Source organism: Mytilus galloprovincialis, chromosome 1 (genome assembly GCF_965363235.1).
Source record: "Mytilus galloprovincialis chromosome 1, xbMytGall1.hap1.1, whole genome shotgun sequence".
NCBI lineage: Eukaryota > Metazoa > Mollusca > Bivalvia > Mytilida > Mytilidae > Mytilus > Mytilus galloprovincialis.
Window position 1 is genome coordinate 70,623,185 of NC_134838.1, and position 23,148 is coordinate 70,646,332.

A 23,148-nucleotide genomic window follows, 5' to 3' on the forward strand; every position below is an offset into this window, starting at 1 on the left:
TAGCTACTGACTTTCTTCGACCGAAACGAAACTGTTATTTAAAAATTATTGTCTTACAGATCATATCGACTTGTCAGTTCACACGGTTACACACCGTTTTCTTTAAAGTTACTTCTAATTAAGTCTTTCCACTTTTCTGTGGAAAGACTTATTGTTTTTGTTCTGATTATTAAGTCTTTTCACTTTTTTGTGAAAAGACTTATTGTATTTCTTCTGATTATTATTATTATTTTTTTCTTCCGCCAAATTTTGTTCTTGCGATAAATGTTTGTTCCGCAATATGTCGCTTAGATATTTCTCATATGGTATCGTATAGTTTATGCGATTTTAAATTTCACCCTGCTAAGGCGAACTATTTTCTTTGTAAGAGTTATTTCCCTATTCACTGTTTATCATCTGTGTGCATCTCCTCCGTAACAAAAAAAGATAGCGACAAAATTCCTTTTACAAATTGTTCGTTACATCCTCAGTTATTTTTGGCCCATTTGGATTGAAGCGATTCGATGAAATTTTGTAGGAGTTATCTACCTTTACGAAATAAATTTGTCGGTATGTTATTTTAACTCATAAACAGTTAACCGTATAACCCTGGAATGTTTTTATTTGAGGCCCCTAGGTCCTAACTTAGAAAATGAGGTCAAGGTCAAAGGTCAAGGTCAAGTTCTCAATTGTGACTTTTGCTTGTTTTTGCATTTTCTCAGACACTTTGAAAGATACATATAAGAGAACAAGTGCAAAATGTCCGCTTTATTGTTATGAAGATATGATACATGAAGTCTGATACAATTTAATGGCATCTTATAGGAGTTAATGCCCCTGAAATGTCTTGGTATGAGGTTATTTGATTATAACTTCAACTAAGATCATTATAAAGGCATTTGACCTTGTACAAAAGGTTACGTGACAAATGACCTTGAAAAATGACTACCGGAAGTGACCTTGAGAAAACCGGAAGTAGCTTTTTTTGCAATTTTTACATATAAAAGTACTCAGAATCCATACATTTCGTCATATAGATACATAAACTGATTACTGACGACTAAAAATGACTTCCAACAAACCGGAAGTGGACAATTATCTCCCATTCTACATACAAAAGTATATAGAAACTATGTAGTAGCATATTATCTCCCTTATATCACTCAAAAATATAATTAAACCATTATTTATCGCATCAGTATAAAGAAACTATCTTCTTATCCAAATTTCTTTGCTGTGGAAAGACTTTCAATTGTTCTCTGAACAATTGGTTTTTAATTATTATTTTTTTTATTTTTTTCTTCCGCCAAATTTTGTTCTTGCGCAAAATGTTTGTTTCGCAATATGTCGCTTAGATATTTCTCATATTGTATCGTATAGTTTATGCGCTTTTAAATTTCACCCTGCTAAGCGGAACCATTATCTATGTAAGAGTTATCTCCCTTTTCACTGTTTACCCTCTGTGTGCATCTCCTTCGTAACAAAACAAGATAGCGACAAAATTCTCTTTACAAATTGTTCGTTTCATCCTCAGTAATTTTTGGGTATTTGGATCGAAGCGATTCGATGAAATTTTATAGGAGTTATCTACCTTTACAAAATAAATTTGTCGGTATGTTTGTTTAACTCATAAACAGTTAACCGTATAACCCTGGAATGTTTTTATTTGAGTCCTCTAGGTCCCAACTTAGAAAATGAGGTCAAGGTCAAAGGTCAAGGTCAAGTTCTGAATTGTGATTTTTGCTTGTTTTTGCATTTTTTCCGACATTTTGAGAGGTACAGAGAAAAAACAAGTGGAAAATGTCAGTTTTTTTGTAATGAAGATATGCTACATTTAGTCTTATACAATTAAATGGCATCTTATAGGAGTTATTGCCCCTGAAATGTCTTGATATAAAGTTATTTGATTACAACTTCAATTAAGTTCATTATAAAGACATTTGACCTTATACAAAAGGTTAAGTGACAAATGACCTTGAAAAATGGCTACCGGAAGTGACCTTTAGAAAACCGGAAGTAGCTTTTTTTGCAATTTTTTTCACATAAAAGTACTCAAAATTCATATAATTTGTCATATAGATACATAAACAGATTACTGAAGACTAAAAATGACTTCAAACAAACCGGAAGTGGCCAATTATCTCCCATTCTACATACAAAAGTATATAGAAACTATATATTTTTGGAATCAGTGTGAAAAAAGCTATCATATGAGACCGAAAGTGACATTCATTTCACCGGAAGTAGCATATTATCTCCCTTATATCACTCAAAAAGATAATTAAACCATCATTTATCGCATCAGTATAAACAAATTACCTTCTTATCCAAATTTCTCTGGTGTGGAAAGACTTTCAATTGTTCTCTGAACAATTGGTTTTTAATTGTATTTGTTCTGATTATTAAGTCTTTCCACTTTTCTGTGGAAAGACTTATTGTTTTTCTTCTGATTATTAAGTCTTTCCACTTTTCTGTGGAAAGACTTATTGTTTTTCTTCTGATTATTAAGTCTTTCCACTTTTCTGTGGAAAGACTTATTGTTTTTGTTCTGATTATTATTATTATTAGGTCTTTCCACTTTTCTGTGGAAAGCCTATTGTATTTGTTCTGATTATTATTATTTTTTTTTTTTTTCCGCCAAATTTTGTTCTTGCGATAAATGTTTGTTTCGCAATATGTCGCTTAAATATTTCTCATATTGTATCGTATAGTTTATGCGCTTTTAAATTTCACCCTGCTAAGCCAAACCATTTTCTTTGTAAGAGTTATCTCCCTATTCACTGTTTATCATCTGTGTGCATCTCTTTCGTAACAAAAAAAGATATCGACAAAATTCATTTTACAAATTGTTCGTTACATCCTCAGTAATTTTTGGCGTATTTGGATCGAAGCGATTCGAAGAAATTTTATAGGAGTTATCTATCTTTACGGAATAAATTTGTCGGTATGTTTTTTTAACTCATAAACCGTTAACCGTATAACCCTGGAGTGTTTTTATTTGAGTACCCTGATTCCTAACTTAGAAAATTAGGTCAAGGTCAAAGGTCAAGGTCATATTTTAGATTTTCATATGTCTTTGATTTCCCTATAACTCTTGAACGGTTATAGATACAAAAAAATTAAGCAGTGAAAAATGCTTGGTACTTCAAGGGGCAACTTTTTTACATTATGACTATATTGATTTTACCATCATGTAAGGGACATAACTCCCATCGATGGTTTTTAAAAAGCCATTTTTAGGCAAAACTCTTAAACAAAAGGTCCTTGACCCATAGGGTCTTTTGCAATGACCTTGTGGAGCAATGACCTTGACGAAGGTTACAAGGTCAAAGGTCAAGGTCATCAAATTATGTGGTTTTGGCACTATTTAAACAGTTTTATGTGTGTTTGAATTTCAACCAACCAACCAACCAACCAACCAACATACCAACCAACATACCAACCAACCAACCAACCAATCAATCATGATCATGATCAATCAACCAATAATGAGCATGATCAATCAATCAATCATGTTTCCGTCTCATGTGTTTCTTATAGGGTTCAACCATCCAACCAACCAACCAATCAATCAATCAATCAATCAATCATGATCATGATCAACCAATCATGTTTCCGTCTCATGTGTTTAATAAAGGGTCCAAGATCTTCTTTGTGTCTTTTTCCGTGTTTCAATTGACCCTATCCAACGTGTTTAACCAACCAACCAACCAACCAACCAACTAATCAATCAATCAATCAATCAATCAATCAATCAATCAATCATGATCATGATCAATCAATCATGTTTCCGTCTCATGTGTTTAATATAGGGTCCAAGATCTTCTTTGTTTCTTTTTCCGTGTTTCAATTGACCCTATCCAACGTGTTTAACCAACCAACCAACCAACCAACCAACCAACCCACCAACCCACCAACCAACCAACCAACCAACCAACTAATCAATTAATCAATCAATCATGATCATGATCAATCAATCATGTTTCCGTCTCATGTGTTAAATATAGGGTCCAAGATCTTCTTTGTTTCTTTTTCCGTGTTTCAATTGACCCTATCTAACGTGTTTAACCAACCAACCAATCAACCAACCAACTAATCAATTAATCAATCAATCATGATCATGATCAATCAATCATGATCATGATCAATCAATCATGATCATGATCAATCAATCATGTTTCCGTCTCATGTGTTTAATATAGGGTCCAAGATCTTCTTTGTTTCTTTTTCCGTGTTTCAATTGACCCTATCCAACGTGTTTAACCAACCAACCAACCAACCAACCAACCAACCAACCCACCAACCCACCAACCAACCAACCAACCAACCAACCAACCAACTAATCAATTAATCAATCAATCATGATCATGATCAATCAATCATGTTTCCGTCTCATGTGTTAAATATAGGGTCCAAGATCTTCTTTGTTTCTTTTTCCGTGTTTCAATTGACCCTATCTAACGTGTTTAATCAACCAACCAATCAACCAACCAACTAATCAATTAATCAATCAATCATGATCATGATCAATCAATCATGATCATGATCAATCAATCATGTTTCCGTCTCATGTGTTTAATATAGGGTCCAAGATCTTCTTTGTTTCTTTTTCCGTGTTTCAATTGACCCTATCCAACGTGTTTAACCATCCAACCAACCAACCAACCAACCAACCAACTAATCAATCAATCAATCAATCAATCAATCAATCAATCAATCAATCAATCAATCAATCTGTATGACTGTTTAATCATGACAGTTTATTGAAGGAACAAACTCTCAATTATTCAAGAAAAATTGAATTTTAATATTGTTCTTACGTCACTTCTGAAAAAAAATCCACATGTTCTCTGAAACTACAAGTACAATCGACCTCAAAATTTGCAGTCAGCAGGGCATACATGTACTAAACGTTTATAAAAAAACTTGGTGCAGATATCTCTCAAAGCTTTTCCTAGAGAGAAAAAATGGCAATGCCGTAAAAATCGCTTTCTAGGTCCGTAAATCTCAGTAAAAACCTACAATAAAATGTCCGCTCCGAGTTTGAAATACTAATCTGTGTTACAAACAGGTGCTGAAAAATGTACATTATCAGAAAATAATCAATAAATGTGTTTTAAAGTTACACCGGATCAATTAAATCCAAAACATGCACTACTTGTGAACTGTCATCAAAATGTCAATTTCCTACAATGACAAAAGAAATTACATTGTGTACATTCCATCTCTATAGATGTTGTCTGTTTAACGTCCCCACCTAAAAAGAAATAAAAAGACTATCTTTTCGTTATTATAAACCCGTGTCACGTGATGTGGCGCGCGCGCTGTACCTAAAATAAAAGAAAAACTTTCCAAACTAAACATGAAACTTCTCCGGTAACAATAATAATATAGACCCCATACAGAAACGAACAAACAAACAAACAAACAACCCCCCCCCCTCCCCCCCCAATTCAATTAATTTTAAAGGGGGAAAGACCCCCTACAATTGCTTTTTTAAAGCAATTGATTTATATTTAAGTCTTTTCACTTTTTTGTGAAAAGACTTATTGTATTTGTTCTGATTATTATTATTATTATTATTATTTTTTTTTTTTTTTCTTCCGCCAAATTTTGTTCTTGCGCAAAATGTTTGTTTCGCAATATGTCGCTTAGATATTTCCCATATGGTATCGTATAGTTTATGCGCTTTTAAATTTCACCCTGCTAAGCCATTCCATTTTCTATGTAAGAGTTATCTCCCTTTTCACTGTTTACCCTCTGTGTGCATCTTCTTCGTAACAAAAAAAGATAGCGACAAAATTCTTTTTACAAACTGTTCGTTACATCCTCAGGAATTTTTGGCTAATTTGGATCGAAGCGATTCGATGAAATTTTATAGGAGTTATCTACCTTTACAAATTAAATTTGTCGGTATGTTCATTTAACTCATAAACAGTTAACCGTATAACCCTGGAATGTTTTTATTTGAGTCCCATGGGTCCTAACTTAGAAAATGAGGTCAAGGTCAAAGGTCAAGGTCAAGTTCTCAATTGTGACTTTTGCTTGTTTTTGCATTTTCTCCGACACTTTGAAAGATACATACTAAAAAACAAGTGCAAAATGTCAGCTTTATTGTAATGAAGATATGCTACATTTTGTCTTATACAATTTAATGGTATCTTATAGGAGTTATTGCCCCTCAAATGTCTTGATATGAGGTTATTTGGATTTTTACTTCAACTTAGTTCATAATAAAGGCATTTGACCTTGTACAAAAGATTAGGTGACAAATGACCTTGAAAAATGACTACCGGAAGTGACCTTGAGAAAACCGGAAGTAGCCTTTTTTGCAATGTTTTCATCTCAGATTACTCAGAATCCATATATTTTATCATATAGATACATTAACTGATTGCTGAAGACTAATAATGACTTCCAACAAACCGGAAATGGCCAATTATCTCCAATTCTACATACAAAAGAATATAGAAACTATATATTTTTGGAATCAGTGTGAAAGAAGCTATAATATGAGACTAGAAGTGACATTCATTTCACCGGAAGAAGCACATTATCTCCCTTACATCACTCAAAAATATAATTAAACCATTATTTAACGCATCAGTATGAAGTATCTTCTTATCAAAATTTCTTTGATGTGGAAAGACTTTCAATTGTTCTCTGAACAATTGGTTTTTAATTATTATTATTATTATTATTTTTTTTTTCCGCCAAATTTTGTGCTTGCGATAAATGTTTGTTTCGCAATATGTCGCTTAGATATTTCTCATATGGTATCGTATAGTTTATGCGCTTTTAAATTTCACCCTGCTAAGGCGAACCATTTTCTTTGTAAGAGTTATCTCCCTATTCACTGTTTATCATCTGTGTGCATCTCCTTCGTAACAAAAAAAGATAGCGACAAAATTCTTTTTACAAATTGTTCGTTACATCCTCAGTAATTTTTGGCGCATTTGGATCGAAGCGATTCGATGAAATTTTATAGGAGTTATCTACCTTTACAAAATAAATTTGTCGGTATGTTTAGTTAACTCATAAACCGTTAACCGTATAACCCTGGAATGTTTTTATTTGAGTCCAATGGGTCCCAACTTAGAAAATGAGGTCAAGGTCAAAGGTCAAGGTCAAGTTCTAAATTGTGACTTTTGCTTGTTTTTGCATTTTCTCCGACACTTTGAGAGATACACATAAAAGAACAAGTGCAAAATGTCAGCTTTATTGTAATGAAGATATGTTACATTTAGTCTTATACAATTAAATGGCATCTTATAGGAGTTGGTGCCCCTGAAATGTCTTGATATGAAGTTATTTGATTATAACTTCAATTAAGTTCATTATAAAGACATTTGACCTCATACAAAAGGTTAAGTGACTAATGACCTTGAAAAATGGCTACCGGAAGTGACCTTTAGAAAACCGGAAGTAGCTATTTTTGCAATTTCTTTCACCTAAAAGTACCCAGAATCCATATATTTTGTCATATAGATACATTAACAGATTACTGAAGACTAAAAATGACTTCCAACAAACCAGAAGTGGCCAATTATCTCCCATTCTACATACAAAAGTATATAGAAACTATATATTTTTGGAATCAGTGTGAAAGAAGCTATCATATGAGACCGGATGTGACATTAATTTCACCGGAAGTAGCATATTATCTCCCTTATATCACTCAAAAATATAATTAAACCATCATTTATCGCATCAGTATAAAGAAACTACCTTCTTATCCAAATTACTTTAGTTTGGAAAGACTTTCAATTGTTCTCTGAACAATTGGTTTTTAATTATTATTATTAAGTCTTTCCACTTTTCTGTGGAAAGACTTATTGTTTTTCTTCTGATTATTATTATTTTTTTTTTTCCGCCACATTCTGAAATTTTTCTTTCGCAATATGTCGCTTACATATTTTGTATATTGTATCGTATAGTTTATACGGTTTTAAATCTCACCCTGCTAAGACGAACAATTTTCTTTGTAAGAGTTATCTCCCTATTCACTGTTTATCATCTGTGTGCATCTCCTTTGTAACAGAAAAAGATAGCGACAAAATTCCTTTTACAAATTGTTCGTTACATCCTCAGGAATTTTTGGCTAATTTGGATCGAAGCGATTCGATGACATTTTATAGGAGTTATCTACCTTTACAAAATAAATTTGTCGGTATGTTTTTTTAACTGATAAACAGTTAACCGTATAACCCAGGAATTTTTTTATTTGGGGCGCCTAGGTCCTAACTTAGAAAATGAGGTCAAGGTCAAAGGTCAAGGTCAAGTTCTCAATTGTGACTTTTGCTTGTTTTTGCATTTTCTCCGACACTTTGAAAGATGCATATAAAAGAACAAGTGCAAAATGTCTGCTTGATTGTAATGAAGATATGCTACATTTAGTCTTATACAATTTAATGGCATCTTATAGGAGTTGGTGCCCCTAATATGTCTTGATATGAAGTTATTTGATTATTACTTCAACTAAGTTCATTATAAAGGCATTTGACCTTGTACAAAAGGTAAGGTGACAAATGACCTTGAAAAACGACTACCGGAAGTGACCTTGAGAAAACCCTTTCCATAGCCTTTTTTTGCAATTTTTTCATATAAAAGTACTCAGAATCCATATATTTTGTCATATAGATACATAAACTGATTACTGAAGACTAAAAATGACTTCCAACAAACCGGAAGTGGCCAATTATCTCCCATTCTACATATAAAAGTATATAGAAACTATATATTTTTGGAATCAGTGTCAAAGAAGCTATCATATGAGACCGGAAGTGACATTCATTTCACCGGAAGTAGCTTATTATCTCCCTTACATCGCTCATTAATATAATTAAACCATTATTTATCGCATCAGTATGAAGAAACTATCTTATCAAAATTTTTTTGGTGTGGAAAGACTTTCAATTGTTCTCTGAACAATTGGTTTTTAATTATTATTTTTTTTTTTTTTTCGCCAAATTTTGTTCTTGCGATAAATGTTTGTTTCGCAATATGTCGCTTAGATATTTCTCATATGGTATCGTATAGTTTATGCGCTTTTAAATTTCACCCTACTAAGCCGAACCATTTTCTTTGTAAGAGTTATCTCCCTATTCACTGTTTATCATCTGTGTGCATCTTCTTCGTAACAAAAAAAGATATCGACAAAATTCTTTTTACAAATTGTTCGTTACATCCTCAGGAATTTTTGGCTCATTTGGGTCGAAGCGATTCGCTGAAATTTTATAGGAGTTATCTACCTTTACAAAATAAATTTGTCGTTATGTTTTTTTAACTCAATAACAGTTAACCGTATAACCCTGGAATGTTTTTATTTGAGTCCCCTATGTCCTAACTTAGAAAATGAGGTCAAGGTCAAAGGTCAAGGTCAAGTTCTAATTTGTGACTTTTGCTTGTTTTTGCATTTTCTCTGACGCTTTGAAAGATACATAAAGAAAAACAATTGCAAAATGTCTGCTTTATTGTTATGAAGATATGATACATTAAGTTTGATACAATTTAATGGCATCTTATAGGAGTTGGTGCCCCTAATATGTCTTGATATGAAGTTATTTGATTATAACTTCAACTAAGTTCATTATAAAGGCATTTGACCTTGTACAAAAGGTAAGGTGACAAATGACCTTGAAAAATGACTACCGGAAGTGACCTTGAGAAAACCGGAAGTAGCCTTTTTTGCAATTTCTTTCACCTAAAAGTACCCAGAATCCATATATTTTGTCATATAGATACATTAACAGATTACTGAAGACTAAAAATGACTTCCAACAAACCAGAAGTGGCCAATTATCTCCCATTCTACATACAAAAGTATATAGAAACTATATATTTTTGGAATCAGTGTGAAAGAAGCTATCATATGAGACCGGATGTGACATTAATTTCACCGGAAGTAGCATATTATCTCCCTTATATCACTCAAAAATATAATTAAACCATTATTTATCGCATCAGTATAAAGAAACTACCTTCTTATCCAAATTACTTTAGTTTGGAAAGACTTTCAATTGTTCTCTGAACAATTGGTTTTTAATTATTATTATTAAGTCTTTCCACTTTTCTGTGGAAAGACTTATTGTTTTTCTTCTGATTATTATAATTTTTTTTTTCCGCCACATTCTGAAATTTTTCTTTCGCAATATGTCGCTTACATATTTTGTATATTGTATCGTATAGTTTATACGGTTTTAAATCTCACCCTGCTAAGACGAACAATTTTCTTTGTAAGAGTTATCTCCCTATTCACTGTTTATCATCTGTGTGCATCTCCTTTGTAACAGAAAAAGATAGCGACAAAATTCCTTTTACAAATTGTTCGTTACATCCTCAGGAATTTTTGGCTAATTTGGATCGAAGCGATTCGATGACATTTTATAGGAGTTATCTACCTTTACAAAATAAATTTGTCGGTATGTTTTTTTAACTGATAAACAGTTAACCGTATAACCCAGGAATTTTTTTATTTGGGGCGCCTAGGTCCTAACTTAGAAAATGAGGTCAAGGTCAAAGGTCAAGGTCAAGTTCTCAATTGTGACTTTTGCTTGTTTTTGCATTTTCTCCGACACTTTGAAAGATGCATATAAAAGAACAAGTGCAAAATGTCTGCTTGATTGTAATGAAGATATGCTACATTTAGTCTTATACAATTTAATGGCATCTTATAGGAGTTGGTGCCCCTAATATGTCTTGATATGAAGTTATTTGATTATTACTTCAACTAAGTTCATTATAAAGGCATTTGACCTTGTACAAAAGGTAAGGTGACAAATGACCTTGAAAAACGACTACCGGAAGTGACCTTGAGAAAACCCTTTCCATAGCCTTTTTTTGCAATTTTTTCATATAAAAGTACTCAGAATCCATATATTTTGTCATATAGATACATAAACTGATTACTGAAGACTAAAAATGACTTCCAACAAACCGGAAGTGGCCAATTATCTCCCATTCTACATATAAAAGTATATAGAAACTATATATTTTTGGAATCAGTGTCAAAGAAGCTATCATATGAGACCGGAAGTGACATTCATTTCACCGGAAGTAGCTTATTATCTCCCTTACATCGCTCATTAATATAATTAAACCATTATTTATCGCATCAGTATGAAGAAACTATCTTATCAAAATTTTTTTGGTGTGGAAAGACTTTCAATTGTTCTCTGAACAATTGGTTTTTAATTATTATTTTTTTTTTTTTTCGCCAAATTTTGTTCTTGCGATAAATGTTTGTTTCGCAATATGTCGCTTAGATATTTCTCATATGGTATCGTATAGTTTATGCGCTTTTAAATTTCACCCTACTAAGCCGAACCATTTTCTTTGTAAGAGTTATCTCCCTATTCACTGTTTATCATCTGTGTGCATCTTCTTCGTAACAAAAAAAGATATCGACAAAATTCTTTTTACAAATTGTTCGTTACATCCTCAGAAATTTTTGGCTCATTTGGGTCGAAGCGATTCGCTGAAATTTTATAGGAGTTATCTACCTTTACAAAATAAATTTGTCGTTATGTTTTTTTAACTCAATAACAGTTAACCGTATAACCCTGGAATGTTTTTATTTGAGTCCCCTATGTCCTAACTTAGAAAATGAGGTCAAGGTCAAAGGTCAAGGTCAAGTTCTAATTTGTGACTTTTGCTTGTTTTTGCATTTTCTCTGACGCTTTGAAAGATACATAAAGAAAAACAATTGCAAAATGTCTGCTTTATTGTTATGAAGATATGATACATTAAGTTTGATACAATTTAATGGCATCTTATAGGAGTTGGTGCCCCTAATATGTCTTGATATGAAGTTATTTGATTATAACTTCAACTAAGTTCATTATAAAGGCATTTGACCTTGTACAAAAGGTAAGGTGACAAATGACCTTGAAAAATGACTACCGGAAGTGACCTTGAGAAAACCGGAAGTAGCCTTTTTTGCAATTTTTTCATATAAAAGTACTCAGAATCCATATATTTTGTCATATAGATACATAAACTGATTACTGAAGACTAAAAATGACTTCCAACAAACCGGAAGTGGCCAATTATCTGCCATTCTACATATAAAAGTATGTAGAAACTATATATTTTTGGAATCAGTGTCAAAGAAGCTATCATATGAGACCGGAAGTGATATTCATTTCACCGGAAGTAGCTTATTATCTCCCTTACATCACTCATTAATATAATTAAACCATTATTTATCGCATCAGTATGAAGAAACTATCTTATCAAAATTTCTTTGGTGTGGAAAGACTTTCAATTGTTCTCTGAACAATTGGTTTTTAATTATTTTTTTTTTTTTCCGCCAAATTTTGTTCTTGTGATAAATGTTTGTTTCGCAATATGTCGCTTAGATATTTCTCATATAGTATCGTATAGTTTATGCGCTTTCAAATTTCACCCTGCTAAGGCGAACCATTTTCTTTGTAAGAGTTATCTCCCTATTCACTGTTTATCATCTGTTTGCATCTCCTTCGTAACAAAAAAAGATAGCGACAAAATTCCTTTTACAAATTGTTCGTTACATCCTCAGGAATTTTTGGCTAATTTGGATCGAAGTGATTCCATGACATTTTATAGGAGTTATCTACCTTTACAAAATAAATTTGTCGGTATGTTTTTTTAACTCATAAACCGTTAACCGTATAATCCTGAAATGTTTTTATTTTGGGCCCCTAGGTCCTAACTTAGAAAATAAGGTTAAGGTCAAAGGTCAAGGTCAAGTTCTCAATTGTGACTTTTGCTTGTTTTTGCATTTTCTCCGACACTTTGAAAGATACATATAAAAGAACAAGTGCAAAATGTATGCTTTATTGTAAGGAAGATATGCTATATTTAGTCTTATACAATTTAATGGCATCTTATAGGAGTTGGTGCCCCTGAAATGTCTTGATATGAGGTTATTTGATTATAACTTCAACTAAGTTCATTATAAAGGCATTTGACCTTTTACAAAAGGTTAGGTGACAAATGACCTTGAAAAATGACCACCGGAAGTGACCTTGGGAAAACCGGAAGCAGCTTTTTTTGCAATTTTTACGTATAAAAGTACTTAGAATCCATATATTTCGTCATAGAGATACATACACTGATTACTGACGACTGAAAATGACTTACAACAAACCGGAAGTGGCCAATTATCTCCCATTCTACATACAAAAGTATATAGAAACTATATATTTTTGGAATCAGTGTGAAAAAAGCTATCATATGGGACCGGAAGTGACATTCATTTCACCGGAAGTAGCATATTATTTCCCTTATATCACTCAAAAATATAATTAAACCATTATTAATCGCATCAGTATGAAGAAACTATCTTCTAATCCAAATTTCTTTGTTGTGGAAAGACTTTCAATTGTTCTCTGAACAATTGGTTTTTAATTATTATTAGGTCTTTCCACTTTTCTGTGGAAAGCCTATTGTATTTGTTCTGATTATTATTATTATTATTTTTTTTTTTTTCTTCCGCCAAATTTTGTTCTTGCGATAAATGTTTGTTTCGCAATATGTCGCTTAGATTTTTTTCATATTGTATCGTATAGTTTATGCGCTTTTAAATTTCACCCTGCTAAGCCGAACCATTTTCTTTGTAAGAGTTATCTCCCTATTCACTGTTTGTCATGTGTGTGCATCTCCTTCGTAACAAATTAAGAAAGCGACAAAATTCTTTTTACAAATTGTTCGTTACATCCTCAGGAATTTTTGGCTAATTTGGATCGAAGCGATTCGATGAAATTTTATAGGAGTTATGTACCTTTACGGAATAAATTTGTCGGTATGTTTTTTTAACTCATAAACGGTTAACCGTATAACCCTGGAATGTTTTTATTTGAGTCCCCTGGGTCCTAACTTAAAAAATTAGGTCAAGGTCAAAGGTCAAGGTCATATTTTAGATTTTCATATGTCTTTGATTTCCCTATAATTCTTGAATGGTTATAGATACAGAAAATTTAAGCAGTGAAAAATGTTGAGTACTTCAAGGGGCAACTTTGTTACATTATGACTGTATTGGTTTTACCATTATGTAAGGGACATAACCCCCATTGATGGTTTATAAAAAGCCATTATTAGGCATAACTCTTAAACAAAAGGTCCTTGACCCATAGGGTCTTTTGCAATGACATTGTGAAGCAATGACCTTGACAAAGGTCACAAGGTCAAAGGTCAAGGTCATGTACATATGTGATTTGGGGCACGACTTGAAGAATTTTATGTGTGTTTGCCAACCAACCAACCAACCAACCAACCAACCAACCAACCAATCATGATCAATCAACCAATCATGATCATGATCAATCAACCAATCATGATCATGATCATGATTAATAAATCAATCAATCATGTTTCCGTCTCATGTGTTTTATATAGGGTTCAAGATCTCCTTTGTTTCTTTTTCGCTGTTTCAATTGACCTTATCCAACGTGTTTAACCAACCAACCAACCAACCAACCAACCAACCAATCAATCAATCAATCAATCAATCAATCAATCAATCAATCAATCATGTTTCCGTCTCGTGTGTTTAATATAGGGTCCAAGATCTTCTTTGTTTCTTTTTCGCTGTTTCAATTGGCCCTATCCAACGTGTTTAACCAACCAACCAACCAACTAATCAATCAATCAATCAATCAATCAATCAATCAATCATGATCATGATCAATCAATCAATCATGATCATGATCAATCAATCAATCATGTTTCATAAAAAATTGAAATTTAATATTGTTCTTGCGTCACTTCTGAAAAAAAAATCCACATGTACTCTGAAACTACAAGTCCAATCGACCTGAAAATTTGCAGGCAGCAGGGCATACATGTACTAAAGGTTCATAAAAAAACTTGGTGCGGATATCTCTCAAGACTTTTCCTAGAGAAAAAAAATGGCAATGCTGTAAAAATCGCTTGCTAGGTCCGTAAATCTCAGTGACATCCTACAATAAAATGTCCGCTCCTAGATTAAAATACTAATCTGTGTTACAAACTGGTGCTGAAAAATGTACATTTTAAGAAAATAATCGTTAAATGTGTATTAAAGTTACACCGGAACAATTAAATCCAAAACATGCACTGCTTGTGAACTGTCATCAAAATATCAATTTCCTACAATGACAAAAGAAATTACATTGTGTGCATTCCGTCTCTATACATGTTGTCTGTTCAAAGTCCCCACCTAAAAAGGAATAAAAAGACTATCTTTTCGTTATTATAAACCCGTGTCACGTGATGTGGCGCGCGCGCTGTACCTAAAATAAAAGAAAAACTTTCCAAACTAAACATGAAACTTCTCCGGTAACAATAATATAGACCCCATACAGAAACAAACAAACAAACAAACAAACCCCCCCCCCCCCCCCAAATTCAATTAATTTTAAAGGGGGAAAGACCCCCTACAATTGCTTTAAAAAAGCAATTGATTTATATTGTAAAAAACCTTTTTAACCATTCTGTTCCGTTAATAAAAAAATAAAAAAAATCTCCCCGAGACCCCCTTTTGCCCCCCCTTTTTTTTTAACCCTCCACTTACAACTGAATATAGGTTGGGTGCTATCTATATATATATTCTATCAACGGAAAACGAACGACAACTCCAGTTTTTTCCATATTATTAGGTCTTTCCACTTTTCTGTGGAAAGCCTATTGTATTTGTTCTGATTATTATTATTATTATTTTTTTTTTTTTCTTCCGCCAAATTTTGTTCTTGCGATAAATGTTTGTTTCGCAATATGTCGCTTAGATTTTTTTCATATTGTATCGTATAGTTTATGCGCTTTTAAATTTCACCCTGCTAAGCCGAACCATTTTCTTTGTAAGAGTTATCTCCCTATTCACTGTTTGTCATGTGTGTGCATCTCCTTCGTAACAAATTAAGAAAGCGACAAAATTCTTTTTACAAATTGTTCGTTACATCCTCAGGAATTTTTGGCTAATTTGGATCGAAGCGATTCGATGAAATTTTATAGGAGTTATGTACCTTTACGGAATAAATTTGTCGGTATGTTTTTTTAACTCATAAACGGTTAACCGTATAACCCTGGAATGTTTTTATTTGAGTCCCCTGGGTCCTAACTTAAAAAATTAGGTCAAGGTCAAAGGTCAAGGTCATATTTTAGATTTTCATATGTCTTTGATTTCCCTATAATTCTTGAATGGTTATAGATACAGAAAATTTAAGCAGTGAAAAATGTTGAGTACTTCAAGGGGCAACTTTGTTACATTATGACTGTATTGGTTTTACCATTATGTAAGGGACATAACCCCCATTGATGGTTTATAAAAAGCCATTATTAGGCATAACTCTTAAACAAAAGGTCCTTGACCCATAGGGTCTTTTGCAATGACATTGTGAAGCAATGACCTTGACAAAGGTCACAAGGTCAAAGGTCAAGGTCATGTACATATGTGATTTGGGGCACGACTTGAAGAATTTTATGTGTGTTTGCCAACCAACCAACCAACCAACCAACCAACCAACCAATCATGATCAATCAACCAATCATGATCATGATCAATCAACCAATCATGATCATGATCATGATTAATAAATCAATCAATCATGTTTCCGTCTCATGTGTTTTATATAGGGTTCAAGATCTCCTTTGTTTCTTTTTCGCTGTTTCAATTGACCTTATCCAACGTGTTTAACCAACCAACCAACCAACCAACCAACCAACCAACCAATCAATCAATCAATCAATCAATCAATCAATCAATCAATCAATCATGTTTCCGTCTCGTGTGTTTAATATAGGGTCCAAGATCTTCTTTGTTTCTTTTTCGCTGTTTCAATTGGCCCTATCCAACGTGTTTAACCAACCAACCAACCAACTAATCAATCAATCAATCAATCAATCAATCAATCAATCATGATCATGATCAATCAATCAATCATGATCATGATCAATCAATCAATCATGTTTCATAAAAAATTGAAATTTAATATTGTTCTTGCGTCACTTCTGAAAAAAAAATCCACATGTACTCTGAAACTACAAGTCCAATCGACCTGAAAATTTGCAGGCAGCAGGGCATACATGTACTAAAGGTTCATAAAAAAACTTGGTGCGGATATCTCTCAAGACTTTTCCTAGAGAAAAAAAATGGCAATGCTGTAAAAATCGCTTGCTAGGTCCGTAAATCTCAGTGACATCCTACAATAAAATGTCCGCTCCTAGATTAAAATACTAATCTGTGTTACAAACTGGTGCTGAAAAATGTACATTTTAAGAAAATAATCGTTAAATGTGTATTAAAGTTACACCGGAACAATTAAATCCAAAACATGCACTGCTTGTGAACTGTCATCAAAATATCAATTTCCTACAATGACAAAAGAAATTACATTGTGTGCATTCCGTCTCTATACATGTTGTCTGTTCAAAGTCCCCACCTAAAAAGGAATAAAAAGACTATCTTTTCGTTATTATAAACCCGTGTCACGTGATGTGGCGCGCGCGCTGTACCTAAAATAAAAGAAAAACTTTCCAAACTAAACATGAAACTTCTCCGGTAACAATAATATAGACCCCATACAGAAACAAACAAACAAACAAACAAACCCCCCCCCCCCCCCCAAATTCAATTAATTTTAAAGGGGGAAAGACCCCCTACAATTGCTTTAAAAAAGCAATTGATTTATATTGTAAAAAACCTTTTTAACCATTCTGTTCCGTTAATAAAAAAATAAAAAAAATCTCCCCGAGACCCCCTTTTGCCCCCCCTTTTTTTTTAACCCTCCACTTACAACTGAATATAGGTTGGGTGCTATCTATATATATATTCTATCAACGGAAAACGAACGACAACTCCAGTTTTTTCCATATTATTAGGTCTTTCCACTTTTCTGTGGAAAGCCTATTGTATTTGTTCTGATTATTATTATTATTATTTTTTTTTTTTTCTTCCGCCAAATTTTGTTCTTGCGATAAATGTTTGTTTCGCAATATGTCGCTTAGATTTTTTTCATATTGTATCGTATAGTTTATGCGCTTTTAAATTTCACCCTGCTAAGCCGAACCATTTTCTTTGTAAGAGTTATCTCCCTATTCACTGTTTGTCATGTGTGTGCATCTCCTTCGTAACAAATTAAGAAAGCGACAAAATTCTTTTTACAAATTGTTCGTTACATCCTCAGGAATTTTTGGCTAATTTGGATCGAAGCGATTCGATGAAATTTTATAGGAGTTATGTACCTTTACGGAATAAATTTGTCGGTATGTTTTTTTAACTCATAAACGGTTAACCGTATAACCCTGGAATGTTTTTATTTGAGTCCCCTGGGTCCTAACTTAAAAAATTAGGTCAAGGTCAAAGGTCAAGGTCATATTTTAGATTTTCATATGTCTTTGATTTCCCTATAATTCTTGAATGGTTATAGATACAGAAAATTTAAGCAGTGAAAAATGTTGAGTACTTCAAGGGGCAACTTTGTTACATTATGACTGTATTGGTTTTACCATTATGTAAGGGACATAACCCCCATTGATGGTTTATAAAAAGCCATTATTAGGCATAACTCTTAAACAAAAGGTCCTTGACCCATAGGGTCTTTTGCAATGACATTGTGAAGCAATGACCTTGACAAAGGTCACAAGGTCAAAGGTCAAGGTCATGTACATATGTGATTTGGGGCACGACTTGAAGAATTTTATGTGTGTTTGCCAACCAACCAACCAACCAACCAACCAACCAACCAATCATGATCAATCAACCAATCATGATCATGATCAATCAACCAATCATGATCATGATCATGATTAATAAATCAATCAATCATGTTTCCGTCTCATGTGTTTTATATAGGGTTCAAGATCTCCTTTGTTTCTTTTTCGCTGTTTCAATTGACCTTATCCAACGTGTTTAACCAACCAACCAACCAACCAACCAACCAACCAACCAACCAATCAATCAATCAATCAATCAATCAATCAATCAATCAATCAATCAATCATGTTTCCGTCTCGTGTGTTTAATATAGGGTCCAAGATCTTCTTTGTTTCTTTTTCGCTGTTTCAATTGGCCCTATCCAACGTGTTTAACCAACCAACCAACCAACTAATCAATCAATCAATCAATCAATCAATCAATCAATCATGATCATGATCAATCAATCAATCATGATCATGATCAATCAATCAATCATGTTTCATAAAAAATTGAAATTTAATATTGTTCTTGCGTCACTTCTGAAAAAAAAATCCACATGTACTCTGAAACTACAAGTCCAATCGACCTGAAAATTTGCAGGCAGCAGGGCATACATGTACTAAAGGTTCATAAAAAAACTTGGTGCGGATATCTCTCAAGACTTTTCCTAGAGAAAAAAAATGGCAATGCTGTAAAAATCGCTTGCTAGGTCCGTAAATCTCAGTGACATCCTACAATAAAATGTCCGCTCCTAGATTAAAATACTAATCTGTGTTACAAACTGGTGCTGAAAAATGTACATTTTAAGAAAATAATCGTTAAATGTGTATTAAAGTTACACCGGAACAATTAAATCCAAAACATGCACTGCTTGTGAACTGTCATCAAAATATCAATTTCCTACAATGACAAAAGAAATTACATTGTGTGCATTCCGTCTCTATACATGTTGTCTGTTCAAAGTCCCCACCTAAAAAGGAATAAAAAGACTATCTTTTCGTTATTATAAACCCGTGTCACGTGATGTGGCGCGCGCGCTGTACCTAAAATAAAAGAAAAACTTTCCAAACTAAACATGAAACTTCTCCGGTAACAATAATATAGACCCCATACAGAAACAAACAAACAAACAAACAAACCCCCCCCCCCCCCCCAAATTCAATTAATTTTAAAGGGGGAAAGACCCCCTACAATTGCTTTAAAAAAGCAATTGATTTATATTGTAAAAAACCTTTTTAACCATTCTGTTCCGTTAATAAAAAAATAAAAAAAATCTCCCCGAGACCCCCTTTTGCCCCCCCTTTTTTTTTAACCCTCCACTTACAACTGAATATAGGTTGGGTGCTATCTATATATATATTCTATCAACGGAAAACGAACGACAACTCCAGTTTTTTCCATATTATTAGGTCTTTCCACTTTTCTGTGGAAAGCCTATTGTATTTGTTCTGATTATTATTATTATTATTTTTTTTTTTTTCTTCCGCCAAATTTTGTTCTTGCGATAAATGTTTGTTTCGCAATATGTCGCTTAGATTTTTTTCATATTGTATCGTATAGTTTATGCGCTTTTAAATTTCACCCTGCTAAGCCGAACCATTTTCTTTGTAAGAGTTATCTCCCTATTCACTGTTTGTCATGTGTGTGCATCTCCTTCGTAACAAATTAAGAAAGCGACAAAATTCTTTTTACAAATTGTTCGTTACATCCTCAGGAATTTTTGGCTAATTTGGATCGAAGCGATTCGATGAAATTTTATAGGAGTTATGTACCTTTACGGAATAAATTTGTCGGTATGTTTTTTTAACTCATAAACGGTTAACCGTATAACCCTGGAATGTTTTTATTTGAGTCCCCTGGGTCCTAACTTAAAAAATTAGGTCAAGGTCAAAGGTCAAGGTCATATTTTAGATTTTCATATGTCTTTGATTTCCCTATAATTCTTGAATGGTTATAGATACAGAAAATTTAAGCAGTGAAAAATGTTGAGTACTTCAAGGGGCAACTTTGTTACATTATGACTGTATTGGTTTTACCATTATGTAAGGGACATAACCCCCATTGATGGTTTATAAAAAGCCATTATTAGGCATAACTCTTAAACAAAAGGTCCTTGACCCATAGGGTCTTTTGCAATGACATTGTGAAGCAATGACCTTGACAAAGGTCACAAGGTCAAAGGTCAAGGTCATGTACATATGTGATTTGGGGCACGACTTGAAGAATTTTATGTGTGTTTGCCAACCAACCAACCAACCAACCAACCAACCAACCAATCATGATCAATCAACCAATCATGATCATGATCAATCAACCAATCATGATCATGATCATGATTAATAAATCAATCAATCATGTTTCCGTCTCATGTGTTTTATATAGGGTTCAAGATCTCCTTTGTTTCTTTTTCGCTGTTTCAATTGACCTTATCCAACGTGTTTAACCAACCAACCAACCAACCAACCAACCAACCAACCAACCAATCAATCAATCAATCAATCAATCAATCAATCAATCAATCAATCAATCATGTTTCCGTCTCGTGTGTTTAATATAGGGTCCAAGATCTTCTTTGTTTCTTTTTCGCTGTTTCAATTGGCCCTATCCAACGTGTTTAACCAACCAACCAACCAACTAATCAATCAATCAATCAATCAATCAATCAATCAATCATGATCATGATCAATCAATCAATCATGATCATGATCAATCAATCAATCATGTTTCATAAAAAATTGAAATTTAATATTGTTCTTGCGTCACTTCTGAAAAAAAAATCCACATGTACTCTGAAACTACAAGTCCAATCGACCTGAAAATTTGCAGGCAGCAGGGCATACATGTACTAAAGGTTCATAAAAAAACTTGGTGCGGATATCTCTCAAGACTTTTCCTAGAGAAAAAAAATGGCAATGCTGTAAAAATCGCTTGCTAGGTCCGTAAATCTCAGTGACATCCTACAATAAAATGTCCGCTCCTAGATTAAAATACTAATCTGTGTTACAAACTGGTGCTGAAAAATGTACATTTTAAGAAAATAATCGTTAAATGTGTATTAAAGTTACACCGGAACAATTAAATCCAAAACATGCACTGCTTGTGAACTGTCATCAAAATATCAATTTCCTACAATGACAAAAGAAATTACATTGTGTGCATTCCGTCTCTATACATGTTGTCTGTTCAAAGTCCCCACCTAAAAAGGAATAAAAAGACTATCTTTTCGTTATTATAAACCCGTGTCACGTGATGTGGCGCGCGCGCTGTACCTAAAATAAAAGAAAAACTTTCCAAACTAAACATGAAACTTCTCCGGTAACAATAATATAGACCCCATACAGAAACAAACAAACAAACAAACAAACCCCCCCCCCCCCCCCAAATTCAATTAATTTTAAAGGGGGAAAGACCCCCTACAATTGCTTTAAAAAAGCAATTGATTTATATTGTAAAAAACCTTTTTAACCATTCTGTTCCGTTAATAAAAAAATAAAAAAAATCTCCCCGAGACCCCCTTTTGCCCCCCCTTTTTTTTTAACCCTCCACTTACAACTGAATATAGGTTGGGTGCTATCTATATATATATTCTATCAACGGAAAACGAACGACAACTCCAGTTTTTTCCATATTATTAGGTCTTTCCACTTTTCTGTGGAAAGCCTATTGTATTTGTTCTGATTATTATTATTATTATTTTTTTTTTTTTCTTCCGCCAAATTTTGTTCTTGCGATAAATGTTTGTTTCGCAATATGTCGCTTAGATTTTTTTCATATTGTATCGTATAGTTTATGCGCTTTTAAATTTCACCCTGCTAAGCCGAACCATTTTCTTTGTAAGAGTTATCTCCCTATTCACTGTTTGTCATGTGTGTGCATCTCCTTCGTAACAAATTAAGAAAGCGACAAAATTCTTTTTACAAATTGTTCGTTACATCCTCAGGAATTTTTGGCTAATTTGGATCGAAGCGATTCGATGAAATTTTATAGGAGTTATGTACCTTTACGGAATAAATTTGTCGGTATGTTTTTTTAACTCATAAACGGTTAACCGTATAACCCTGGAATGTTTTTATTTGAGTCCCCTGGGTCCTAACTTAAAAAATTAGGTCAAGGTCAAAGGTCAAGGTCATATTTTAGATTTTCATATGTCTTTGATTTCCCTATAATTCTTGAATGGTTATAGATACAGAAAATTTAAGCAGTGAAAAATGTTGAGTACTTCAAGGGGCAACTTTGTTACATTATGACTGTATTGGTTTTACCATTATGTAAGGGACATAACCCCCATTGATGGTTTATAAAAAGCCATTATTAGGCATAACTCTTAAACAAAAGGTCCTTGACCCATAGGGTCTTTTGCAATGACATTGTGAAGCAATGACCTTGACAAAGGTCACAAGGTCAAAGGTCAAGGTCATGTACATATGTGATTTGGGGCACGACTTGAAGAATTTTATGTGTGTTTGCCAACCAACCAACCAACCAACCAACCAACCAACCAATCATGATCAATCAAC